This window comes from Bos taurus, chromosome 19 (assembly GCF_002263795.3).
Source record: "Bos taurus isolate L1 Dominette 01449 registration number 42190680 breed Hereford chromosome 19, ARS-UCD2.0, whole genome shotgun sequence".
NCBI lineage: Eukaryota > Metazoa > Chordata > Mammalia > Artiodactyla > Bovidae > Bos > Bos taurus.
In genome coordinates, this window is record NC_037346.1 from 37,849,313 (window position 1) to 37,858,175 (window position 8,863).

Here is an 8,863-nt window from a genome sequence, read left to right on the forward strand (position 1 = left end):
GAGCTAAGGATTTGGGGCTTCTGCAGTTTTCAAAAAATAGGAAGAAGAAGAAAAATTGCTGTAGTTATTCAGGTGGCCAGGTGTGGAGGGAGCAGACCTGGGCTCACAGAGAAATGAGCCCTCAGAGCTGACAGGGTTGAGGGGCCAAGCCTGACACAGACAGAGACTTGGTGGGGCAGGTTTGACCCCTGACCCAGCCGGCAGGGGATGCTGGACTGTTTACCAGGTGGAGGTGAGATCAGGGGACAGGTTCTTCTCCTGCTTTACTGCCCTAAGGGCTCCAGAGCTCCCAAATCAAGAATAACTGAAAGGAAAACATCCAGATTTGTAATCTGCTTAGGCACCCCGACCTGTCCTGAAAGCAGTGAAGAAAATCTGCCGCCATGGCTGACTGGCAAATTTACACGCTCCGTTTTGGCAATATGTGGACGGGTGTCCAGAGCTCATTGTCTAGGACACTAGACGGCAGGTGGGGCCTCTGGCCTCCTTTCCCCGTGCCACCCCCAGCTGCTGCTTCTCCTCCCAGAGCTTCTCAGGAGATGATGAAGGCTTTCTTGCAGAGCCATGAAATCCCACAATTTCAGGGGATTTCAGAGTCCTTGACCATCAGGTTAACAACTCCTGTTTGGAGTCATCAGAGAACTTAGTATCTGGAAAATTCTGAGACCAAATATGGTCAGTTAGGTCTTCACTTTTTTCTATTTAGATGATAACTGGGTGCTTACCAGGTCCATCCACCTCCTGTCAAAGTACCCAGGTTAGTGCTCCTCTCTCACCGCTGTCTGTAAGGAGTAGGACGAAGAGCAGTGGGGCTTTCTTAGGAAGATGCCAAAGTGGCTGCCCTCAGCCCACTCTCCATTCTTTCTCCTTCTGTCCCCACCTCAGCCCTAGTTATAGGAAAACAGCCTCTACCTTGCAGGGGTAATTAAGGCCAAAGCACCCCCACCCCATCCCATCTTGGGGCGGCTCTGAGTCACCCCCTTTTCATTCCGGGCTACTGTGCAAGGCTGTCTCGGCAGGAGTGGAGGTGAGGGCTTAATCCCAAATTAACTGGATAATAATGAGTAACAATAATGAGAAAAATAACCATGAACTCCTGAGCCTCTACCATCCCGGAAAGTTCCTCCTTAATCTACGGCGGAAGCCCCCGCCCCATTGGACTCGAAAGGACTGGTCAGAATGCCCGAAACTCTTCTGGAGCGAGGGGTCAATATCCAGGGACCCTGTCCTTTCAAACAATAAAAAGGAAGAGGGTCCAAATTTCTACTTGTTAAACCTCTTACCTCTTCATCAGTCCGTTAGCTCCTTGGCCCCGGTGAGCCGGGATCCTGAGCTCTGATGTGAACCAGGGGGAATGAGGCTCCACAAGTTGCCGCGGCTCCAGGGAGAGAGTGCTCACTGCAGTGGGACCACGTCTCCTGGGGACTGGGGTGGCTGGAGAAGTCGTGGCGGAAGGATTTGCCTCCGTTACGCACCTAGATCCCGACTCCGGACGTATTTGGGATTGTGCGGAACACACCAAGTCCTAGCTAGGCTCCCTGGCGCTGGGCCAGCGCGGCGGCCCCCGACGGCGCGCATCCCGCGGTGCTCGGCTGGGGATCAGCACTTTCGCCTCCCGGCTGCGCGCGGGGTGGAGCTCTCAGTGCCGGGCGCTGGCCTGGTTGTGGGCAGGAGGGCAGGAAGGTCGCCAGGCCGGGAGGCGGCCGAGCCGGAGCCGCAGAGTTGGCGTCCGGAGGAGGGTCAGGGGCACCTCGGGATTCCGCGCGCCTCCAGCCGCATCGCCGACCGCCCATCCGCAGGTTGGCGCCGCTGGGGTGGGATCTGGAATCCTGGGAGGGTCTAGCACCGAGCCTCGGCCCTCTGGAGGCGGGAGCCTGGCTGAAGGATTAGAAATGAGGCTTTCAAACCCGGCAGAAGCGTCCGGAAATAGCATTTTCGGAGCGAAGGGAGGTCGCAATTACAAGGTGACCCCCTCTTCCCCGGGACGCCGCAACGCCAAGGGCCTGTAGGTGCACAACCTCCGCGGTCTAAGGAGAGGAGACGCGGTGGGATGGGGGCTCCGTCCAGCCTCCATCTCAGGGAGCGACTCGCCCTGGAGGCTGGGGCGGGGCGCCCTTTCCGAGGGAGAGGGGTGTTCTCGCTCTCCTGCTCCAAGGGGGCGTGGGTCCTAATCTCTGGGTCCCCGCGCTCAGCCGCCCCTCAGGAACAGTCCATTTGCTCCCTCCCGGCCGCCCGTGCCACTTGCCCCCACTTCCTGGCCCGGGATTTCCCCTCCCCTGCCCTTCCTCACCACAACTAATAAACGAACTGGCGAAACCTGCCGGGTCCCAGCGGAGGGGCACCTCTCTCCTCTCGAGTCGGCTGATTAATTAATCAGAGCCTTAAGGAGATCTAGGAGTTGTAAGAGGCGGTTTAGAACGAGGGGCCGCTCATTAACCTCCCTGTAAAGCTGGGAGGAAGACGCGCCCGGCCGCCTCCGAGGCCCCTCTGGGTCCTTCTCAGCACGCGGGTTTCCGCCTCTCCACCTGCGCGCCGCGCTCCAGCTCCCGCTTTCCTGCCCGTCTGCTTCACTTCACTCTTTGTGAGTCTCCATCTTCTCTCTGGCCCTTCCCTGATGGCTCAGACAGTAAGAAATCCGCCTGCAATACAGGAGACGAGGCCCCTTTCTTTGTGTCTGCTTCTGTCTACCTGTCCTGCTGAATCTCGCGCCCTTCTCCGCGTCCAGCCTGCACCAAGAGAACTTTAAGGTCATGGCGAGTGGCCCCGGCTAGCCGCTGGCGGGCTCAGACGGGGCACTATAGGCCTGGCTGAAGCTGAGGGAGCTGGAGATCCGGCAATATTCCCCTCCCGGACCCCATCCCTCCAAGAGGAGGGCGTTTGTGAAGGGAAAACAGATCCTGAAACTTTCTGCCCTCTTTCGGTATGGACAAGGCAGCAAATGGTTGAAGATCCAGGCTCCAGAGGAGTACAGCTCCATTTCATTTTTATTATAGACACACAGACCTTGCACATCCTTCTACGTGGGCAAGGGAGCACACAAGAGGTGGGGACTGGGTGTTGTGGGCTGCCTGTCTCAGTCCTGGGGTTCTCAACCCCTGTGAACATGTACCTCTTGTGGAAGGCTATCCATGTGACCTTGGTACACACAATTGTTTGTCGGCTCCTTTAATTTATTTTGTCAGATACTCAAGTCTATTTCACTGCCTCCCTCAGCATCCTATTTGTGGTACTTGTATGTGAATAGTGAAGGAAATGGCAAGCCACTCCAGTACTCTTGCCTGAAAAATCCCATGGACAGAGGAGCCCGGTGGGCTAAAGTCCAGTGGATCGAGAAGAGTTGGACATGACTGAGCAATTTAGCACAAGCACAAGTGAATAAAAAGTTCCTAGCATTTTGGGAATTAGTTGCCCATACTTTAAAATCTAATTAAAAAAAAAAAAAGCTGTTGCTTTCCTTGTCCCCACAGGGAAAAAACGAACCAACACAGTACTCACCAAACCCCACAATTTCAGAGGGTTTCAGACCCTTTGGACCCCAGGTTATGAACTCCTATTTAGATCAGTTAAAGAAGCTAGTGTCTGGAAAATACTGAGACCAAATACGGTCAGCTAACTCAGATCTTCACTTCCCGCTGTGGCTGCCAGGCCAGCCTTCACCATTAAGAACACCGATGCCGCAGTGCTTCTCTCCCCACCACTACTGGCGGGGTCTGGGTTCCCAGTATAGCTGGTCTTTCTTCCCTCGCTGGATCTGTATGCTTGAGAAAGTGTGGAGAAACTTTGGTGGGGTGCTGGGGCAAAGCAGATCTTGGACCCCCCCAAGAGTGGGACCAACTGCTTGAGGGATACCAGGCTTGAGCAGCCTCCCAGGAAATAAGAAACATGCTGGAACTCCTGGGAAGGGAAGGCTGTTTGACAACAACCCCCTAGATAATGCTGTCTGTGAGCCCAGCAAATGTTCTTTTGTGTCCCTTACTGATCTACCTATTCAGTTTTGTTGGATATCCCAACTCTTTGTGGGGCTAGAGACAGCCAAGGTTAGAAGACCGAGAAGGCCGGGGCTAGTGGGGAGTGGAGAGGAGGCGGTGGTGGATACTAGACACTGAGCTAAAAGGGGAAGACATTTGCTCCCAAATACTTTTGTAACCCTTAGTAGGAGCCAAGCAGCAGGTGGTCCCTGACAAGCCTCAGAGACCTCCTAGTTTCATCTAAACTCACTCGATGTTTGAGACTTGTTTAGACTTTATTCTTTCTCTCCAGTCTACTAATAGTAAAAGCTTCCTGGCCTTCTCTTCACTCCTTTCAGTTGACCAAACCATACCTCCCAGAAGAAAAATCAGGTTTCTTTGGGGTCTGGGAGGTGAAGAAACTTCCTTCTTCTTGGGTGATGTTCAGACAAATTAAGGCAACTGGAAATTATTACCTTTATTGCACCCTCCCGCTACACACACATTCCACCCCTCAACTGCCTACACATTTCAAGCAAATGTGACTGGGGGCAGGACAGATTCCCAACCCACTCCTGGTTGCCCCTCTCTGAGGGGCACAACCACCACCTACCAGCCAAAGCAGTTCTGGGCTGGAACAAGAAGCCACTGGTTGGCTAATAGTATTCAGACCCCTGCCTGAAAATAAAAGAAAAAATAAACCATTTTCTGCTTGGGACAACTTAAACTGAATAATTCTGGCTGTGAACACCTGACCTAAATGCTTTTAATCAGAGCAGAAGAAATATATGCCTGTTTGTTCTCTCCTTTACTAATTAAAAAAGCTAATTGGTGTTCTTAAAAACTTCCGACTGAGGGTCAGGAGCCTGTAGTCATCTCTCCTCCCCGCTTCATGCCCCTCTGCCCCACCCCTCCCCCCACAAGGCCATCCCCACCGTGGAGTTGGCCTCTTTCTGACAGACAATGGGAGGGGGATGCCCAGACCATCTGGCTCCTCCCCTGCATGGGGACTTTGGCTCTGAAAAGGCAATGCTGTCATTGGCCAGAAGTTCTTGCCCAGCAGGGTTATCCCCCTTCCCAGGCCTCTGGACTAGTTTCTGGGAGCAGAGACTTCTGGATGGCTGCAAATCAACAAGGCTAACTGGTGGGGGGCAACTCCCACTGGAGCCCCAGAGCTCAGCCAGCGCTGGGCACACAGTGGGCACTCATGAAATGTTTGTTGAACATGGAATGAAAGTTCCCACCAGGCAAATGTCTGTGGCTTGTCTGGGGAGCCTCTGAGGCTGGTTCATCAGGGAGCTCCAAGGCCTCATAGCTGCCCAGGAAACAAGCAAGACCTGGTTTTTCTCAAGCATTTCTCAGATGTTCTGTTTTAATTTCAGCTTTCTGGGGCCTCTGTTTCTTTTCTACCCGTTCTCTAGGGCAGGCTCTTGCTCACTGCAGCAATGGGAAAAGGCTCATTGAGAAGTCAGATTAGAATATGCCAAAAAAAAAAAAAAAGAATATGCCACCACTCCCCAGACCTTTCCCCCACCAGATCCAGATACTTCAGGCTAAAGAGAGTTTGAACCTGAAATGAGCCAGATAATTGCCCCAATTCTCTGTTCCTTATTGAAGAGGTAGTTACAGGCCAAGGGGTTCAAGGGGCCTCACTTTTATGGACATAGCTGTAAGTCAAAAGAATACATTATACATATACAGGCTGAGACGCACACCCTCCAATCTAGACTGGTTCTCTGAGGACAAAGCAGACTTCCTCCTCTTTCTCCGGTTCCTCTCTCCTCCACCTCTTTTCTGCTCCTTCTGTTATTAACAGTTCCTCTTTACTCTTTGTTCATTAGGCATTGTGCTAAATCCTAGACATGTTGTCCATTAATTAAACCTTACAACAATCCAAAGAGTTAAGACTTGCAGATTTTGCTGATGCAAAGAAACTGAGTTACTTTTCCAGGCATGAAGCATGTGTGTGTGTGTGTGTGTGTGTGTGTGTGTGTGTAAAATAATGTTGATGTGATACTGGCAGATCTGAATGCTCAAGTGGCATAATGAGGATGGAAATAAAGAACAATGACAATGAAAAGATCTTAAAAGTTTTTGAAACTTGGAATATTTTCATAGAATGCAGTTCCTCCTGCCCTAAAATGAACAAAGAAGTGCTGCAATTAACTGGCTAATTCCGAGCCCCAAATGCTTCCCCTTGAAATGGGCGGATAATGAGGCCCACAGTATGTTCGCAGTTGAATTCGCCTGATGTTGCTCCATTCCCCCCCAACTTTTGCAAATCGATTGGGCAATCACAGTGAGATTCGCAGACCCTACCCGCACAGACTCACACACACACACACACAGGAATGCTGACACACACAGACCCGACTTTATCCTGCCTCTAGAGTCTTTTATGACTCAGCCTCAGGAATGAAAATAGAATTTGGAGCAGAATAATGTGCCCGAGGCTGAGTGGGGCGCAGCTGCTCCAGATGTGTGCTCAGTAATTAGGCGTCCGCAAGAACCCCTGCCTGTCTGGGAGAACAGTGTCCCCTGAGGCCCAGACCTGGGCAGGCACTGCATCCTGCAGTTTCCTCCACGGTAGCACGTGCCCTTTGCTGCTGTGGCCCCAATGGCCACCTCGCCTCTCTTCTTCCCTCCCTTTCCCACAGGGGAGTCTCTGGGAATTCTGTCCGAAGACTAACTTTGGAGAATCTTCTCTTAGAGGGTTCTGCAGTATAAAATGATATCTCTGCTTTGGGAGAGAGCAACCCCAGTTCCTCCCAACCTCCTCGGGTTTCTGGATGTCTCTGAACTCAGGCTCAGAGGGACTGGGTCCTGAACAGGCCTCTTTTCCCCTAAGCGTAAGTGAAAGTTGCTCAGTCGGTCAGACTCTTTGTGACCCCATGGACTATACACTCTATGGAATTCTCCAGGCCAGAGTACTGGAATGGATAGCCTTTCCCTTCTCCAAAGGATCTTCCCAACCCAGGGATCAAACCCAGGTCTCCTGCATTGCAGGCAGATTCTTTACCAGCTGAGCCACAAGAGAAGCCCAAGAATACTGAAGTGGGTAGCCTATCCCTTCTCCAGCAAATCTTCCTGGCCCAGGAATCAAACCAGGGTTTCCTGCATTGCAGGCAGACTCTTTACCAACTGAGCTATGAGGGAAGCCCCTCTTTTCCCTTACCCCCTATAACTGGTCCCATTCAAGCCAAGGAGAATGGCCCAACTGCCTACTCTAAAAGCCCCTCTCTTTGGGGTTTATGGGACAGTCTTATATCAAGCATCTTCTCTTAATCATGGGGTCTCTTTTACAACGTGATCAGACCTTACAATATCCCTGTCTAGTAGGTCATTTTCATCCAGGCCTTCGAAAGCCTAAAGCACTTGCCCATGATCAGACACAGCTAGGGAGGTGACAGCAGCTTTGAGCTGACCAGTCCTAGAAGAGAAGGGGCAGGACCTGTCTTGGCTCCTGATGCTAGCTGAGTCATTCCTATGTCTGTCTCCAATTCCCTATGTGTCCCCCCAAATCTTAAATCCAGGAAATACCAAACTTCCAATATAGACAACTTCCAAAGTCTGTTATTCTGGAGATGAACTTTGCTTACAAGAAAGACATTTTTGCTGGGGCCATCATAGTTTGGAATAAAAACGTTACATTTGGAGTAGAGGACATGTCCTCCAACCCTCCTTCACCATTCTAAATAGCTGCTCTGATTTGGGGTTAACCACTTAATTTCTTCGGGACTCAGTGACTTCTTTTGCAAGTTATGGGAGCGGGTTAAAGCTTCTGGCGCTGCCCCTGAACCGGCTTCCGGAGAGATCAAAGGAGATTTGGGCTGTGGAAGGCTCCCTAGAGTCGGGGATGGGGTAGGGGGTTGGGAGCAGATGGAGCCATGATTAGCTGTGGATTCCTTTCCCAGCCCTCACTCGTTTAATCGTGTTTCTTTTGCTTGGCAGAGGGCGCCAAAGGCGACACGCCGGCGGCCAGCTCCAGGCCAAGCCCAGTCCGTCTGCAGGCCCCTTCACCCGGCGAAGGACACAAAGCTGCGGGAGGAGGATCTTCTTCAGCGCGGACTCAGCACCAGGCCGCCGCCTAGAGGTCGGCGGCGGCCACAGCCCCATCCGCCAGCGACCTCAGAGCTGCTTCCGCAGCCGACCCACAAATTGGGGTGGGCAGGGAGCGAATTCAGCTCGGGTTTCAGGAGCACGGCCTCTGGCACCTTTGACTTGTCTGAGACAGCCCCCGCTTAATGAACCCTAGGAAGGGACGCGGACCTGGAAGGCCCAAAAATATTTATTCTTGTAATTCTCACTAAATGGGAGGGGGCGGTGGTGTCGCAATTTCTGTTCCTTTGAGGATCCGGTGTTGGGCATCTCGTCTTCACTGTCTTATCTCGCCATCCAAATTGTCCATTCTCCACCAATTATGCTAGAACTCTGCTGTGTCTTCCAGGAGGGACTGCAGTAGGGAAAAGCCTCCCCCAAATCTAACAGCTTGATCATCTACATTTTCAATTTTCAGAATAACTTGGAAATGGACGTGCTTTTGGAAAAACTGTTGAGGGTGAAAGGAAACATTGCCTAAGTGGCCTTTACTCACTCATACCATCAACTAGTGTATGAGAGACTTTCAGGAGGTTGCTTGTTGGCACCAGCTCCCCTGTTGCTGGGTATCTGTGGTGAGCATTTGAAAGTTGACTCTGGGGCCAGGTGACCTCGGGATGAAAAAGGCTACCCAGCATCTATGGTTTCAGGTGCTGGAGGCCCCATGCAGAGTTTAATTTTTAAACTGAAATCCACGGCCTGGGTTCCTGGGATGGGGTAAAGGGAAACCAGAAAGCCCCCCGAAAAGTGTGTGCAAAATTAGTGTGTGCTCAGGTATGTCATTCTAAGGCTGTCGTCTCTTCCGTTTTTCCAGATTC